The sequence below is a fragment of the Eumetopias jubatus genome, unplaced genomic scaffold, assembly GCF_037043125.1.
Source record: "Eumetopias jubatus isolate StellerSeaLion01/CBP00866 unplaced genomic scaffold, mEumJub1_p1.0 scaffold_17, whole genome shotgun sequence".
NCBI lineage: Eukaryota > Metazoa > Chordata > Mammalia > Carnivora > Otariidae > Eumetopias > Eumetopias jubatus.
In genome coordinates, this window is record NW_028274823.1 from 64,486,159 (window position 1) to 64,505,478 (window position 19,320).

General features: G+C 40.9%; 1 pseudogene; it reads left to right on the forward strand.

Moving 5' to 3' along the window:
- The first annotated feature begins 16,366 nt into the window (after nucleotides 1-16,366).
- LOC114224776 (induced myeloid leukemia cell differentiation protein Mcl-1 homolog pseudogene) lies at nucleotides 16,367-18,095 on the forward strand (annotated as a pseudogene).
- Nucleotides 18,096-19,320: the final 1,225 nt, after the last annotated feature.

The window sequence follows — 19,320 nt, forward strand, 5'->3', positions numbered from 1 at the left end:
GGATAAGGAGCTGGAAGAAGAAAAGGACTTGGCACACACATAATTTAGTGATGGTGCCTGCTGGGTATGCAGTATTCCCAATGTAGTTTTCCTTCTCTCTTATTTCATGCTCTCATGGGTTCCTTGCAAGATATGCATGCCTGGAACCCTGTCTACATTTCCCATGGCATGAGAAAGTCCATTTTCCTTGCTTGTCACTCAGAATTCCTGGACTTCCCATGGTCCACCACACTTGCCCACTTCATTCCTTGAGGAAGTCCTCTTGGGCAGGATTCAATCCAGCCGTGTGCTCATGCATTTATGCTCTGCCATTGGTGTAGGTACAGTTTTCTTCCAATGCAGTCACATCATCCATTTACTCCCTAATCTCCAGGAGACACATTGGGCTTTTGAATGATTCTCTCCTTCTTACTTGGCTTAACTGAAGCACAAGCTCTGTCATCCTTCCCCTTATTGGCGGAGGGGGAGGGAATACACAGAAGACCAATAAATCTCCAAATAAATTCTCCTTCTTCTTTCATAACTTCAATCCTTTTATATCCTTAGGAGGGGGCATGGGTTAGGGTTCTGCAAATTATTTTTAGCTACCTCTTTGGCAAATCCTTCCTAGATGGTCCAGCATCCAATTTGGAATGCCATGAGATTTGGCACTTATTGGCCATTAGGCATTATCCAAAATTAAGGCAGAAATTGTCCTGTGTTAACATCCTGCTGCATCGACTATAAAGTATTTGTATTCTGGCACAGTGGGATGAAAAATATCACTAGTTATAGAAACTCATTGCACCTTCTTCTTCTTCTTTTTGTTTTTTTTCTCTTTGTCTTACAAGGGGAATGTCTTAGTTTATCTCTGGAAAGATAGATTTTTACTTATTTTAAAAAATAATCTGATGAACATTTTTTATTTAAAAAGGTGATTACAGCAGTTCTGCAAGGAGAAGGGGAAACACAGTATGCTGATGTGTTGTGCTCAGTAGGTGAGAGGAATCCTTGAGTTTCCCGGGAAAGGGGCAGAAGGGGCCTGGAAAGGGAACTCTGTGGGGAGCCTTGAAGCAGTTTGGTGAGGGAGGGCCCATAAGCCTATTGGGAGGTCCTGGCCCAAGGAGAAAGGATGATTAATGACAGGGATGGTCAAGGGAATTTAAACACAAGGATGCCTGCCACTAAGTGCTGAAGGGTTTAGTGCCAATCCTCTTTTGTAAGTAGGCTATAGATAGTGACCTTGTGTTAAGAGGTGGCTTTGGAAGTTAAAGCAAAACAGGTCTTGTGTAATGTTTGGGATGATGTTAAATACAGGAAACAAGACTCTCTAGTGAGACCAAGTGGGAGCAGGAAATCGAGTGAGAGTTGACCATGAGAAGTGAATCATGGCGAGGACACTAATCTTCCCATAGTATGGGATGGGGGGATTGGGGCACTTAAAATTTTTTTCATTATAGAAATTTTTTTTAAAGATTTTTTATGTATTTATTTGACAGAGAGAGACACAGAGAGAGAGGGAACATGACCCAGGGGAGTGGGAAAGGGAGAAGCAGGCTTCCCGCTGAGCAGGGAGCCCGATGTGCGGCTTGATCCCAGGACCCAGGGATCATGACCTGAGCTGAAGGCAGACGCTTAACAACTGAGCCACTCAGGCGCCCCTCATTATAGAAACTTTGAAAAACACTAAAAAATAGCAGTGAGAACTTGGTTACCTATCATTCAGTTTCAAAAGCCATTGAGACATTTTTAAATTTTTAGTATTTAAGGAAAAAGTGAGTTCATTAAGGATGAAGGACTTGTGACAAAAACAGGGAGTCCTCATCTGGGTTATAGTTGCAAAATGGTGATTGGGAGGCTTCTTATAATGTTCTAGGAACAGCGGTGGAGTCAGTCCATTCACATATCAATAAATTTTTTAAAAGATTTTTATTTATTATTTGACAGAGAGATAGAGAGAGAGCACAAGTAGGCAGAGCGGCAGGCAGAGGGAGAAGGAGAAGCAGACTCCCCACGGAGCAGAGAGCCCAACGTGGGTGGGATCATGACCTGAACTGAAGGCAGCTGCTTAACTGACTGAGCCACCCGGGCGCCCCTATCAATAACTTTTCTAGCAGGAGATCTGTTACACCTGAAAGACTTCTCACATGAAGAAGTAATTCCAACATCCCTTAATTTTTACCCAGTACTAACAATTTATTTGAGAGAGATCGGTGTTTGTTTATTTTGTCAGATGTATTTGAGTTATGTGTATATGTGCATTTGGCAAGGCATTAGAGTACACAGTAGTCTTAGAAAGTTGCTCAATTTTCTCCAGGTGCATAGATTCCTGGAAAGTCACTGTAACAGTTAGGATGATGTCAGTATCCTAAAACTGGTCAAAACAAAAAAATACATTTGTTATCTCACATACCAGGAAGTCCAAGGGCAGAATAGTTCCAGGATTAATTCAGTGGTTCTGAATGTTGTCAAAGCTCCAGCCTCCTTTCATCTCTTCACTGTGTTATGGCCAGTGTTTTGATTTTTCCTTATGTTTCCTTCATGTTTACAGGATGACTGCTGCAGATCCAGGCATCATATCCTCACATGGCAGCACCCCCAGGAAGAAAGGGGAAGAATTTTCCCTCTCTTATGCCTTATTAGAGAAGACAGCCATTTGCAGATATACCCAGCAAATTTCCGACCAAAGCCCGTTGGCCGAGATTGAGTCACATTTTCGTGCCCTAGCTGCAAAGAAGGCTGGAAAAGAATCAGGTGTTTTGGGAGGGATGGGGTGGCTGGGTGATGGACATTGGGGAAGATATGTGCTACAGTGAGCGCTGTGAATTGTGTAAGACTGTTGAATCACAGATCTGTACTTCTGAAACAAATAATGCAACATATTTTAAGAAAAAAGCAAAAGAAGAAGATAGCAGGAGAGGAAGAATGAAGGGGAGTAAGTCAGAGGGGGAGACGAACCAGGAGAGATGATGGACTCTGAAAAACAAACTCAGGTTTCTGGAGGGGAGGAGGGTGGGGGGATGGGTTAGCCTGGTGATGGGTATTGAGGAGGGCACATTCTGCATGGAGCACTGGGTGTTATGAACAAACAATGAATCATGGAACAGTACACCAAAACAAATTATGTAATATATGGTGATTAACATAACAATAAAAAAATCTAAAAAAAAAAGAATCAGGTGTTTTAAAATTTATCTTAGATGGTAGGGTAGCTCTATTTTTATCATCAGGAACCTCCATACTGTTTTCCAGAGTGGCTGTACCAGCTTGCATTCCCACCAACAGTGTAAGAGGGTTCCCCTTTCTCCACATCCTTGTCAACATTTCTTGTTTCCTGTTTTGTTAATTTTTGCCATTCTAACTGGTGTAAGGTGGTATCTCATTGTGGTTTTAATTTGTATTTCCTTGATGGCTAGTGATGTGGAGCATTTTTTCTTGTGTCTGTTAGCCATTTGTATGTCTTCTTTGGAGAAGTGTCTGTTCATGTCTTCTGCCCATTTTTTGACTGGGTTATTTATTTTTTGAGTGTTGAGTTTGAGAAGTTCTTTATAGATCTTGGATATCAGCCCTTTATCTGTAATGTCATTTGCAAATATCTTCTCCTATTCTGTGGGTTGCCTCTTAGTTTTGTTGACTGTTTGCTTTGCTATGCAGAAGATTTTTATCTTGATGAAGTCCTAAAAGTTCATTTTTGCTTTTGTTTCCCTTGCCTTTGGAGACCTGTCTTGAAAGAAGTTGCTGTGGCCAGTGTCAAAGAGGTTACTGCCTATGTTCTCCTCTAGGATTTTGATAGATTCCTGTCTCACATTGAGGTCTTTCATCCATTTTGAGTTTAAAATTTATCTTAGGAAGTGGGCTCTGCCTAAGGAAAATGTAAGTTGGAAATGATTATTGGTAGGCAACCATTGGTGTCTGCCACCATTATTTAGGAAGTAAATATGATTAAATAATGGTATTTAATTCTGTTGCATGCTAATATTCTTAGCACAAAATGATGCCAACGTGATGCTGAACATGGTGCCCTTAAAGCTACTATGCAAGAGCAGCAAGTCCCCAAGTAATGCATGGTAGAGTTTTAATGATTGTACCAGGGAAGGTCAAGGTGTAGAGGAATGAACCGAGGGCTAGGAGTCAGAAGACTAAAGATTTAGACCTGGCTTTGCCCCTTTCCAGCCTGACACTGGTGCAAATAAATCCAATCTTAAAAGTCTTGATGTTCTTATCTATAATTATCTGTGGAAGAGAGATGTTTTTGGTTTGCCTTGAAGTGATTTTCCTTTATTCCAATAAGAGCACCTCAACTTTTCCTTTAGTGCTTGCTATCTTGGTAGGTCTGTTTCCTGCCCAGCTCTGGCCACAGGATGGCAGAGAGTCCCAGCTTGGCCAACTAAATCCTTCTCTTGATTCCAGCTTGATTCAGCTACTGCCCTTGTTCCCTGCTCTACTTTAGAGAGAAATGCCTCATATGTCTTTTTTCCTCTTCTCCCATTTTCTCTTGAACCCTCTCCCACTGGTTTTTTTGCTCCCACCACATTATCTGAATAGCTCTGGTTGCCAGCAGCCAACATATTGCTAAATTCAATAGTTAATTCTATCTTACTTGGCCTATGGCCCTCATTTGGCACAGAGTCTCTTGAAACATTTTCTTTGTTTGGGTTTTAGATACAAGTCTCTTCTGGTTTACTTCCCATTCCTTTGCTGAATCTCCCTCATGTCTCTGACCTGTCAATACTTATGCCTCTACATGTATTCTGTGGGTGAATTCATCCAATCCTATGGCTTTAGATGCCACTTATGGAGTGACAACCACCATATTAATACCTTAGGATGGAGCCATCCCCTAAGTTCTGGATTTATATATCCAACTACTGCTCAGGATGTCCACGTGAATGTTTAACAGCCATCTCAAATTAATCCGTCCCAAATAAAATTCCTAATTCCCATTGCAATTTCCATGTCCACTACCTACCATATAACCTATCCCACCTCATCATGATTAATACAAATTCCCCCTTCCCTTAGTGTCATTTTGACACCATCTCATTACTTTTCTTGCATTTTTTTCCTATGAAGTAGATTTTGAAAAATTAGAAAAATCTGATTATTTTATTTTAAGAGAGGGAAGGGGGAGAAGGGTGAGAGGAAGAGGGAGAGAGGGAATCTTAAGCAAGGCTCCACATCCAGTGCAGAGCCGATGCAGGGCTCAATCTCACAACCCTGGTATCAGGACCTGAGCCAAAATCAAGAGTCAGAGGCTTAAGTGATTGAGCCACCCAGGCACCCCTAGAATAATTTCATTAGTTTAAAAAGCTCTTTGGGAATTTTGATCAGAACTACATTGATTATATAACATAATTTGAAGAAAATGAGCATTCTTACAATAATGAGTCTTCCCTATTCCATTCACAAACCCAACACAGCTTGCCATTGGGATGCATTCCATTTTGATGGTCAAATTATTTGTCAAATAAAAATTCCTTAATACAGTTACTGGATTTTCCTATATTAATGATCAAAATTTTGTTTGAATAGGGAGTAATACACCCATTTGTCTTTTAAAACAGTTTCTAAATGAAAATTACCATAATGACCATTGTATTTTTTTAAAAAGCAAGCAAATATTCAATGAGTAAATTTTGCTTCTTTTATATTTATATAATATCTCCTCATAATGTCAGTACTTTTTCATGCACCTTTGACTCCTCTTTCTATTTTTTGTCTATTTCCAGTCAAATTTCATGTCTCAGGGAACCATTCTGGAATATTACTAAAATATTTCTTCCATTTCCATTTCTGGTGCCACTAACCTAACCCAAGCACTTGTTTGCAAGCTTGGCTTAAACAATTATTAGTGCAGTTTTTCTAGTTGGTCCCCTACTTTCTTCTTTTTCTTTTCAGGCTGCCATCTTGTTCCCCCACTCTCTTATAGTCTGTATTTGTCCTTAACACTACTGACATGTTGGCTTTTATATTTTTTTTAAGTTTTTAAGTTCCAGTTAGTTGATGTACAGTTTCAGGTATACAATATAGTGATTCAACACATACAACGCCCTGTGCTCATTATAACAAGTGCCCGATCACCTGTTTCACCCATCACCCCACCTACCTCCCCTTTGGTAACCATCAGTTTGTTCTCTATAGTTAAGAGTCTGTTTCTTGGTTTGCATAGCTCTCTTTTTTCCCCCCTTTGCTAGTTTGTTTTGTTTCTTATATTCCACATATGAGTAAAATCATATGGTCTTTCTCTGACTTATTTCCCTTAGCATAATATTCTAGCTCTATCCATCCATGTCCTTGCAAATGGCAAGAGTTAATTCTTTTTGATGACTGAATAATATTTCGTTGGGTATATATACCACCTCATCTTTATCCATTCATCAATTGATTGGAACTTGGACTGTTTCCATAATTTGGCTATTGTAGATAATGCTGCTATAAACTTCAGGGTGCCTGTATCCCTTTTAATTAGTATTTTTGTATTCTTTGGGTAAATACCTACCAGTGCAATTGCTGGATCATAGGGTAGTTCTATTTTTAACTTTTTGAGGAACTTCCCTGCTGTCTTCCAGAGTGGCTGCACTAGTTTGCATTCCCACCAACAGTGCATCCTTGCTAACACCTGTTGTTTCTTGTGTTGTTGATTTTAGCCATTCTGACAGGTGTGAGGTGATATCTCATTGTAGTTTTGGTTTGTGTTTCCCTGATGATCAGTGATGTTGAACTTCTTTTCATGTGCCTATTGGCCATCAGTATGTTTTCTTTGGATAAATGTCCATTAATTTATTTTTAAAGATTTTATTTACTTATTTGACACAGAGAGAAAGAGCACAAGCAGGGGGAGCGGCAGGCAGAGGGAGAGGGAGAAGCAGGCTCCCTGCTGAGCAGGGAGCCCGATGTGAGGCTCCATCCCAGGATCCTGGGATCATGACCTGAGCTCTAGGCAGCTGCCTAACTGACTGAGCCACCCAGGTGCCACTTCTGCCCATTTTTTTAGTGGGATTATTCATATTTTGGGTGTTGAGTTTTATAAGTTATTTATATATTTTGGATTCTAACCCTTTATTGGATATGTCATTTACATACGTCATCTTCTCCCATTCTGTAGGTTGCCTTTTAGTTTTGTTGGTTGTTTCCTTTGCTGTGCAGAAGCTTTTTATTTTGATGTAGTTCCAATGGTTCATTTTTGCTTTTGTTTCCCTTACCTCAGGAGACATAGCTAGAAAGAAGCTGCTATGGCCAATGTCAAAGGAGTTACTGCCTGTATTCTCTTCTAGGATTTTTATGATTTCAGGTCTCACATTTAGGTCTTTAGTGACATGCTGATTTTTAAATACTACTTTGTATTGATGTGCTCCTTCTCACTAAGGCTTTAGCCATTCAATAGCATGGAGTCCTAGCATCCAATTTCCACATCTAGAGTTAAGAACAAAGACAACACACCAAAGATGGAGCTGTAGAAAACAGAAAAGAACCTGGGTGCTTGATGATATTGTTGAGCCCTGAGTCAGTTTAGCTAAAAATGTACAACTAACTAGACTTCTTGCTATTGAAGGTAACAATTTTCCTTACCAAACTGAGCTGGAATTTCCTGATATTTGTTGCTAAAATCACCCTACGTAATATAAGATCTCACACTAATGCTGGTTGATGGCCAAGACTGCATGGAAGGAGCCTTCCTCAGTAGGTTCCTAGCCTGAATTAAGAGCAGCTGGTAATCAACTCATGGCTCTTGTGGGCAATAAGATGAACAGAGTGTTTGAACAACTCTAACAAGGAAATTTTGGAAGCCCCCATGTCACACTGGCCAGGACTGGGTCATGGGTGTGAGGAACAGGATGATCATGATTGCAGTGGTGCCAGAGGCTCAACTACAGTGACCACATTTGCACTTCATTGAATAGATAGTGACATGTATTTGTTGATTTTTTGCTTTTAAGACTCTTAAAATGTCTGATTTATAATTTCATAGCCTTTAAAGCTGGTAGCTTGGCGCTGTCGTTCCCCAACACGGCGGTTTACTCATTGAAATCACCTGAAGAACCTAAACAAACAAAAAACAACTGAGCAAACTCCCTTCTTCCCAAAAGATTCTGGTTTATAGATCTGATAGAGGGTCTAGGAATCTGTTTATAAAACATTTCTCAGGGTTTGGCAACTACTCCTTTGAAGTTATCTAGTCCAGTCATCTCTTTTGCACATTAGGAAACCTGAAAATGTGAGAGGTTTAAGTGACACGAGTGCTTTTTCCACTTTTCCAGGTTTGGTAAGCAGGTACGAATGAACATATCATCCAGCTGCTGGAACAAAAACTTTCTGGTGTCAGAGTCATTCTTGGAAAGCCTCAGTAATGCCTTCAATTTGATCAAGAACAACACACACACACACACACACACACACACACACACACACACACACACACACACGTTTTTCTTATTTTTTCCCTCTTTCTCTTACAAATAAGAGATAAACAATATCAGCTTAATCACTTAATTAAGGGATCTGGCTAGACAGAGTCTAGTTAAAGGAGGTTTCTTTTAAATCAGAGCAATAATGATTTAAGTTTTCTGCTAGAGAAAGAGAGAGCAAACAAATTGCTTTTATCTATACAAATTGAATTTATCTCAGCAGCTTCCTTTTAGTTCTTCAAGAAGGAAATATAAGATTTTGCCAACTTAAAAAATACCATAATTACTTATTTGGAACTAAGGTCATGTGGTTGTCATGCTTAATTGTGCAAATAGTGTGTCTTTTTTTTAGTCTCCCAAATCATTGGCAGCATTTAAGAAAAAGAATTCTATAAACCTTCCTGTGATATTTATATTATTTTCCAATTTAAAAATTCCTTTTCCTTCACAATAAAAGATTGTTTAAACTTATCAAAATCACTTTGATTTTACACCTACAATTGGAATCCTAACATCTCGATTTTCGACACTTATAAATGCCTTAATAGATACATGGACAGTAATTTAGTTTGACTTAAATGTAATAATCGAGCCCATTTATCTAGGCTGACAAGATTTCATTTCCTAATGATCTTTTATTGTAAATTTATTTGATTTCCTTTAATATATTATCTCATTTCTCATCGCCTTTCCTTTAGAAAAAATATGAATAATTTTGTATGGAATTATGAAGACTTGGCCTTGAGCTGACAGCTCTGGGAAGCACTGAATATCTCCACCCTTAAAACAAATTACGTAGTTTGATAACAAAGTCCCAAGAAGAAGGGAACATTAGTTTATCAAGAAGTTATTCTAAAAGATGCTGGAATTGTACTTCCAAGGGCTCATGTTTTCCTTGCAAGAATGGAAACCAAAATAATTAGGCCAGTCTGACTCCTTTTCTATATTTCCAATTGCCTATTTGAGCTCTAAGTATCCCATAGTCAATTCACATTCAACATTTGGTTATAAAGCCAAACCTACCTTCTTTTCTCCAAAATGGCTTCTCCTCCTAGATTTGTATTTACATTATATTTACAGGAATGATACCACCATCCATTCAGTCTGTCAAGCTGAAAGTTTCCAAGACATTTTGGAGAGCTTGCACTCTCCAAAATAGTCATCTGTCACAAGGTCTTGACTTCCATAAATTCCAAATCATTCTCAAAACTGTCCCCACTTCTTCATTCCTTCCACTGTTGCCCTCATGATTCTTGTCTGGGCACTCACTGCAACCTCTTACCTGGTTTCCCTGCCTCCAGTCTCACCCCACACCACACATCATCTGTGCTAGTGTGAGGCTAATCCTGAGGGGAATACCCATCTGACTTAACCCCCTATCATCAGCTCCCTAGTACCTGCAGGACTAATTTCATGGTCCTCAACAAGCCATATGAAACCTTTCAGGACCTGCTTCCAGCCTAGTTCTCCAACTTCATCTCTTGTCACTCCTTCCCTAGATCTGCTCTCCTACCTCAAATTCCTCTCCATCTTTTTATATATATGTGTGTGTATATATATATATATATATTTAAGATTTTATTTATTTATTTATTTTAGAGAGACAGAGAGCGAGAGCAAGTGGAGGGGAGGGCAGAGGCAGAGGAAGAGAGAGAATCTCAAGCAGACTTCATCCTGAGCTTGGAGCCTGATGGGCTCAATCTCATGATCCTGAGATCATGACCTGAGCCTAAACCAAGAGTTAGATGCGTAACCGACTGAGCCACCAAGATACCCCTCTTCTCCATCTTTAGGGAGGAAACTCAATTACCCACTCCTGTGATGATGCCCCAGCACAGGTAGTCTCAGTCCCCACTGCACTTCTATGTCTCCAGCTTGCCTCTGAAGTACTATTTACTCAATGCTGTAATCTGTCATGTGTGTCTCTCTCTCTCACCAGACTGTAAGATCCTCAAGAGGAAGTACTGTATTCCACTCATTGTTTTCTCAGTTCCCAGTGTGATGTTTGGCATAATAATTACATAATGGATAGTCACTGAATGAAGAGTTGAATGACTGAATAAGCTCCAAAGGGCTGTTTAAATTATTTTCTTTGGCTGGACGTTTTACTGTTGTGTCTGTGAAGCATAACTGGAATTTACTATTTATTATAATTATGTTTGTTGAAATGGCATTTGATCTGGGTGTCACAACTCCATAGTAGAAAAAAATGCCAAAATAAGATGGCAATTTAGAAACCTACAGTTGTAGTATAAATGTAGGCTATTGGCAATTTTAATATGTTTTTGAAGATCTTATTGCAAAACTGTATTTTTCCCTTCCCTGCCCCACCCCTTTTGTAAACACCATATACATGTGTGTTTGTTTATGTTGTAGAGAAGCCTTCTGTACTGGTTTTCCCCCCAACTTTATTGAGATATAATTGACAAATAACACTATGTAAATTTGAGGTGTACAATGTGATGAATTGATACACACATATATATTACGAAATGCTTATCACAATAAGGTTAGTTAATATATCCATCATCTTACATAGTGTGCATGTGTCTATATGTGTGGTGTGAGAATATTTAAGAGGTACTCTCTTAGCAAATTTTAAGTATACAATATGGTATTGTTAACTACCGTATGGAGTTTTGCAATAACCCTTCCCTTCTGCAGAATCAGGTAAGCATCCCTTCCATTACGCCCAGGATGTGAGGCAACTTGAATAAACACACGCAATTGAAATGCTGTAGGTATTTTTGTGAATGGAAAGAGAGCACCACTAAAATCTGTTTATTTACTTATATCCCATCTTGTTTAAAACAGACTTAAAACAGGGGCGCCTGGGTGGCTCAGCTGGTTAAGTGTCTGACCCTTGGTTTTCGCTCAGGTCTTGATCTTAGGGTTGTGAGATGGAGCCCCGCCTTGGGATCCACACTCAGTATGGAGTCTCCTTGGGATTCTCTCTCTCCCTCTCCTTCTGTGCCCCCCCCGACCCCATGGGCGCATTCTCTCTCTCAAATAAATAAATCTTCAAAAAAAAACTTAAAACATTTGATAGTTTTTAATATTGTATACACTCTTACTAAAGTAAAGCAGAAAATGCCCTGAATTTAGAAGTAGTTTCTTTAAAATATAGGACAAAGATGAAAAAAGCCTAAAAACCACTTGCCCTTCATCAAGAAGCACCCTAATTTTATCTACAGTTATATCATAATCTTTCCCAGATCCACCCGATATTCAGCTGAGTTTGGAGATTACCTAATACCCACTTAATAGCTGAGTAGGAAGGTTGAGAGATTTCCAAAAATGATAAATAAAATCCTTATTTTCTTTGGTTTTCAACTTTTAGGATTGCCTTAAGGAAACCTTACATTTGAAAAACCAAAAGCAAAACTGGTTTAAATGTTATATTACAAAATAAAGAGTAGAAGAATTGTATACTTGAGAGATCCTGAAGGTTCAATATGGCTGTTTTGTATTTTTTAATTAAATTTTTTTATTTTTTTCACTGGCAATTTAAATATAAGATACTTTAAATAATTCATAGAAGGACATTGTATATTATAAAAGCCTGGGGAATAACTAATATGGCAATAAAACTAATTTTTCTTCCTTTTAAAAAATCAGCTGTTTCAAAAAAGAAGATGGACAATGATTTTTTTTAAAATATTTTTATTATCTTGGTATTCAAGGCCCTTCACATTGTAGTCCTAAGTAACATTCCTTGCTGTCAGCACACCTGTTCTTGGGGAAACTCACTGCTCCCTCTTTGTGGCTCCATGGGATCTCTCAGAGCACTCATTACCTCAGTCAGAATTTTCTAAATGCCATTTGATTGTCCAGCTAGGCTTTAAGCGTCTTAAAATTCTTTTTTTCTTTTTTAATTGTTATATACATGAAATGCACTAATATTTAGTGCGCAGCCTGATGATTTCTTAAATTTCCACCCAGGGCCAAGATACAGAACATTTCTAGCATCCCAGGTTGCACCTTTGGGCCCCTTCTTAATCAACACCCCAGCCCCACTCTTTTGACTTCCAACACAATAGATTTTTTTTGGCTTGTTCTTGAACTTGATATAAATAGAATCATATTGGGTGTACCCTTTTGTGTCTGACTTCCTTCTCTCAACATTATACCTTTCAGATACATCCATATGGTTGAATGTACCAATAATTTATTCTTGCAATTGTTGTATAGTATTCTATTATATGAATATTCCAAACATACTGCAATTTATTCATCTATTCCACTGTTAATGGATATTTGTCTTTCTAATTTCTTGTTATTATGAAAAAGGTGCCACAGACATTTTTCCACATTTCTCTGGGTAGATGGGTGCTCTCATTTCTCTTAGGGACATAGATAGAAGTGGATGTCTTGGGTCATAGCATAGGCATTTGTCTGGCTTTAGTAGTTAGTAAATACTGACAAGTAATTTTCCAAAGTGTTTGTACCAGGCTTTTGCAGGGCTAACATTTTCTGTCATCTTTATATCCTCAGGGTTTAATGCAATATTTGGCACATAGTAGATGTCCAGCAAACACTTGTTGAATGACTAGATGCTGAGATGTAGCATAGGATCCTCTGGTTGTAAACAGTGGAACTTCCACCCACGTTGCCCCAGATTACCTTATCTCCTGTGTGAAGCCATCACTTCGTATAGCTCACAACTGTCTTCCAAATCTCTTGCAGGTACATCTGCTTGGTGGACCCAAGTCATGTATGAGCCCTAGGTGCAAGGGCATCTGGGAAGTGTAGTTTTAATTTCCAGCCTCTATAGTACAGGAAATGTGCCAGAGGGCTTAGAGACCATATGAGATGAGCCATTATGCAGATTCTGATACAGAAATGAAAGGGTGGACTGGAAAACAAAATGAAAAAGACAGAAGCCAGGGTTTCTTTGGAGATCTAGATGACAGAAACCAACTCACATTTCTTTGAGGGATATTGTTCTTTCCTTGATGATAAAGATTCAAAATCTTGAAAAGGAGTGTCTGGTCAGCAAAGATGGGGTCACAAGCCCATTTCTTGGGCAGGAGGGGATTGGACTGACAGTTCCACTAAAATGGCATATAAGAGAGAAGTAGTTTGCCCAACTTTTTCGACCCAAAATGGGATGCTATTGACAAGATGAAGGGAAATGTACTTTGGGGCAAAACCCCCACGAATGCCCACTACAGGGTTAAATAAAATAAGGAATGATAGTTTGAATATCAAATTACATTTCAGGCATTCTGCCCGAGAGCCAATTTCCCCATGAATTATAGCAGTTAGAGACAAAGGAGACTTAGAAAGTTCATTGTAGTGGCTGGAGCTAGAGCGAAATATGTCAGTCAGAGAACAGTAAACAACATACAATTTCCCTCATATATGAAATTTAAGAAACAAAACAGGTGAACATATGGGAAGGAAGAAAAAAGAAAGAGGGAAGCAACCATAAGAGACTCTAAATGAGAGAGAACAAACTGAAGGTGATGGAGGGAGGTGGGTGGGGAGGGGCTAGATGGATGATGAGTATTAAGGAGGGCATTTGTTGTGATGAGCACTGGGTGTTATATGTAAGTGATGAATCACTGATCTACTCCTGCAACCAATATTATACTATATGTTAACTAACTAGATTTTATTTTATTTTTTTAGAGATTTTATTTATTTGACAGAGACAGCGAGAGAGGGAACACAAGCACGGGGAGTGGGAGAGGGAGAAGCAGGCTTCCCGCTGAGCAGGGAGCCCGATGTGGTGCTCAATCCCAGGACCCTGGGATCATGACCTGAGCCGAAAGTAGTTGCTTAACAGCTGAGCCACCCAGGAGCCCCTTAACTAACTAGATTTTAAATAAAAATTTGGAAGAAAAAAGAAAGAGAGGTCATTGTATGGGGTCAGGTATATTATAGTATAATTTACGTACTGTAAACTCACTTTTTTTAGATGTAGATAGAGCACCACAATCAAGATATAGAATATTTCTTTCACCCCAAAAAGTTGCCTCGTGTCTGTCTGTGATCAATTCTCTCCTTCATCCCTAGTCTCAACCCCAACCCCTGGCAGCCACTGATTTGATTTCTGCACCTATCGCTTTGCCTTTTCCGGAATATCCTATAAATGGAAATATACAGTTTGTAGATTTTGAGTCTGACTTTCACTTAACCAGAGATCAATTTGTTCAATGGTGTGCAATCTCTTTCCGCCTCCGCTAGGAACATTTTTCCCCCCTAAACAAACTTTTATGCAGAAATTTAATACTTGAGACAGATAGAAACAGATTGCTATTATGAATCATGATGAGGAGCCCCAGCCCAAGGTATCTTGTGATGAAGCAAGGACATTGTAATTTGCTCACAGATTTTTGTTTTTCCCGTGCATTCCACAGTCACAATCAGTTCAGAATCTCTGTGCTTTTTCAAAGTAGGTTTCTGGTTGCAGAAATATTCACAAGAGAAATTTCTATGGAGGAAAACGTGGCCTGGGAAAACCATTAAAAATGCTACAAAATTTCTAGTCCTTACATTTTTGTTAAAGTATGGATTCTTACTTACTTAGCTGATTTTCTTTTTTTTTAATATTTTATTCATTTGAGAGAGAAAGACAGCACAAGCAGGTGGAGTGGCAGGAAGAGGGAGACAGAGAAGCAGGCTCCCCAGCTGAGCAGGGAGCCCGATGTGGGGCTCGAACCCAGGACACTGACATCATGACCTGAGCGGAAGGCAGATGCTTAACGACTGAGCCACCCAGGCGCCCCTACTTAGTTGATTTTCTTGCTAAAAATGTTCAGTTCAGGTCCACTAGGTGTCAGTTGGCATCTCTTCCATCTTTTTTAACCTGCTTCTTATAAATGCCATGAGAATGGTGAGTGTCCAGGTATTACTCCGTCCAAACAAACACGAAGGCAAGCCTCTGCAAGATGCGGCTTCCAGACCCGTGTCGTTCCAAGTAGCAGTCATTAACCACACATGACTACTGAGCACTTGGAAAGTAGCTAGTCCAAATTAAGATGTGCTGCAGGTATAAAGTACACACTGATTTGGTTGACTTTGTAAAAAAAAGAATATAAAAATGCCTTGTTAGTAATTTTTATATTGATTGAATTTTGAAGTGATATCTTAAATCTATTGGGTTAACAAAATATTATTAAAATTAATTTTCTTTATGTCTTTTTGCTTTTTAAAGTGTGACTACAAGGAAATTGAAAATCACGCATGCAGCTCATATTTGTGGCTTGCATTACATTCTATGGCACGGCACTGACTCACCAGATTGCTGATTATGCGTTTTGCTAATCCCTCCCAAAAAAGACCCCAAGTCTATACATTTCCAGTCTGGATCTCAGAGAGCACGAGCGACTCAGACCACTTTTTTTTTTTTTTTTTTTTTGCACTTCCTAGTAAGTTTAAAATGGGAAATGTCAAAACTGGAGTTACATAAATGGTTTTGTATTTTCATGGTGCAAAATTTTATACTTAATAAATCAACACTTTTAGTATAAAAATACATTGCAATGTCATGTACCGTGCCAGCGCTAAGACAAGTTTAGGATTTACAAAAAAGAGACCAATGGAGGTAACACAGTCCAGTTATGCAGCACAATTTGAAAGTTAGTAAAGGTACTTCTTTCCACCTTTTGATTTATTTCTGTAAATTGCATATGTAATCTTATTTGGAGATGACTTCAGAAGCCTAAATTGTGAATGTGAGCCCTGGGCCCAGTGGTCCACCTGCCACTGCTCCCCCCACCCCACCCCATCTTTCTCACACATGTGCTACTGGATCTTTCTAATGTGCCGGGCTCTCTGCCACACACTTTCCAATATTACTCTGGAGCCTCCAAAGCCTGCAAAAGGGTGCCTTGTTAGAAAGTGAAAGAAGGCCCGCTTCCTTACACGGTGGAATCAGGGCCTCCCCCATTTTTCTCACCCAGGAGGTGGCGGCGGCGGCGGCGGCAGCGGTGGCGGCGGTGGCGGCGGCGGCGGCGGCGGCGGCAGCGGCAGCGGCAGCTTGCGATGTTTGGCCTCAAAAGAAACGCAGTAATTGGACTCAACCTCTACTGTGGGGGGGCCGGGCTAGGGGCCGGCAGCGGTGGGGCCTCCTCTTCGGGAGGGCGGCTTTTGGCTTCGCGGTAGGAGGCCACGGCCCGGCGGGAGGGAGGGGGAGGGGAAGCCGGTGCGGTGATTGGCGGAAGCGCCGGCGCGAGTGCCCCGGCCACTCTTGCGCCAGACGCCCGGAGGGTCGCGCCGAGGGCCCCGACGTCACCGCGACCCCTCCAAGGCTGCTGTTCTTCGAGCCCACCCGCCGCGCGTCGCCGCCTGAAGAGATGGAAGGCCCAGCCGCCGACGCCATCATGTCGCCCGAAGAGGAGCTGGACGGGTACGAGCCGGAACCTCTGGGGAAGCGGCCGGCTGTCCTGCCCTTGCGGGAGTCGGTCGGGGAGGCCAGCAGTGGCCCTTGCAGGGACGGCTCACTGCCCTCGACGCCACCCCCAGCAGAGGAGGAGGAAGACGAGTTGTACCGGCAGTCGCTGGAGATTATCTCTTGGTACCTTCGGGAGCAGGCAACAGGTGCCAAGGACGCGAGACCCCTGGCCGGGTCTGCGGCGGCCGGCTGGAAGGCGTTAGAGGCCCTCCGACGGCTCGGGGACGGGGTACAGCGCAACCACGAGACGGCCTTCCAAGGCATGCTTCGGAAACTGGACATCAAAAACGAAGACGATGTCAAATCTTTGTCTCGAGTGATGGTCCATGTTTTCAGTGACGGAGTAACAAACTGGGGCAGGATTGTGACTCATTTCTTTTGGTGCCTTTGTGGCCCAACACTTGAAGAGTATAAACCGAGAAAGCTGCATCGAACCCATAGCGGAAAGCATCACAGATGTTCTCATGAGGACAAAACGAGACTGGCTAGTCAAACAAAGAGGCTGGGATGGGTTTGTGGAGTTCTTCCACGTAGAGGACCTAGAAGGTGGCATCAGAAATGTGCTGCTGGCTTTTGCAGGTGTTGCTGGAGTAGGAGCTGGTTTGGCATATCTAATAAGATAGCCTCTTAAGTGCAATAATTGACTTTTAACCAACCCGCACCAAAACCACATACGACTGCTGTGAAATCAGATGTATTTATGAAGTTGGACTTTGAGCTGTCCAGGCTGTAACCTCCAAGAGTTCTACTCTAGCAACGTAGAACAGCAAGTGGCAAGAGGATTATGGCTAACAGGAATAAATACATGGGAAAAGTAGTCCCCCTTGAAGAGTCACTGTCTAAAAGAAGCCAAGTTAGTTCAGCAACAGGCAAACTTTGGGAGGCCATGGAGGAGAACTTTTAGATTTAGTGAAGATGGTAGGGTTGACGAGACTTAATTTCCTTGTCTAGAACAGGAGAGTGGCCAGTAGCCAGGCTAGTCATAGAGTCCATTAAATATGTCCACTGAATTCATTAACTTCTTATAGTGTTAAAAGAGAAGCACTAACAATGGCATTGATCTGTATCAAATGGATTTAAGCTACAGGTAATAGAACTATGACTAGAAGCCTCAGTACTGTACAACAGAGTGTGAAGGGAAGCTTTTTGTCTGTAATTAGCTTTCCCAGGTATACTTCTTGAATAGAAAGTCCAAGTGCTCAGGACTTTTATACCTGTTCTACTTTGGCTTGGTTTGAGTGGTTTAGTTTATTAGCCTAGTGATGGCCAAGAATACTTGACTTAAGGCTCAATAATTACAGTTGCAAATATGAGAATATCCTCAATTTTTAAGGTAAAAACATCTCGTAAATGTATTTGTCTGTAAAAATTGTATATATTTTTACAGAAAGTCTATTTCTTTGAAATGTAAAGGGATGAAGAGTCTCGAAATACATCAGTTTTTGCATACCCATAAAAAAAAAAGAAAGTGAAAGAAGGACTATTAATTCTACCCCAAACTCCTCTCAGCGGTGATGTCCTTTGAGGGGGTGGGGTAATGGAAGTTTGGGGCAGAAAGGAAAATAAATAGTAGAGGAAGGGAATGACAAGAAATGAAAGCCCTGTCGCTTGTCTACATACAGCTTTGCTGTCCTCACCTGTGTGGCAGCCAGACTCACCCAGAAAGCTCTTTTCCTGATTGTTAGCTTCTGTGGAAGCTTGACGGCCCCAAACTGGAGGCATTTAAAAAACTATTATCTGGAGGAGCCGGGGGAAAGCTAGAGCCAGTCCTTCTGCGAGAGCACCACCTCCTAGCCGCAAATTACTCACTTTAAACCGTGCATTAGGCGGATGCCGCTTTGCCGACTGGGCTCTCGGGTCTTTATTCTCCTCCATGCATATGCCCTTTATGTCTGTAAAGTCGGGTTTTGTCTCGTGACTGTGTAAATCGGAGCCAAGGGAGTTTTCTTTTTTCTCTGTGACTGGAACCACGGTGAGGCAATCCAGCACTTTATACACTTCTGTGCTGTGTGGGCAGAAAACAAGGCAGAGGGAGCTCTTGAATGCACTTTTCACCTGGTTTAAACAAGACCTTTGATTTCTCCCTCCTCTTAATCATTATTGGGCTGGAAGGGAAAGCAGGATTCACAGAGTTGTTAAAAAAAACTTACAGGATGCTTGGATTTTAACACTTCAGATTATGGCTGAAATGCTCACCCAGGACTTCTGGAATATGGTAGAATGCTGGGTGGTTTTTCCGTTCAGGCAGGTATTTCTGTCCTTTTCTAATGCACCTCTGTATGGTGGCTAATTATAAAAGCCAAGGAGATATATTCTTCACAAAACCAGACCTGGTTGGAAAGGCCTTCTCCTCTTAGACATTTATTAACCAACATTTAACTGAGCTTCTAGTGTGTGCTTGTGCACAGACAACACTAGGTCCTTGCCTTTCCGGTGGGGTGGGGGGCGAGGAATGAGATAGGGGAAAGAGGCCCCCAGCTGCATCTTGAAGGACAGGAAGCTCTTGGCCAGGTGATGAAGGCGAGCAGGCAGGAT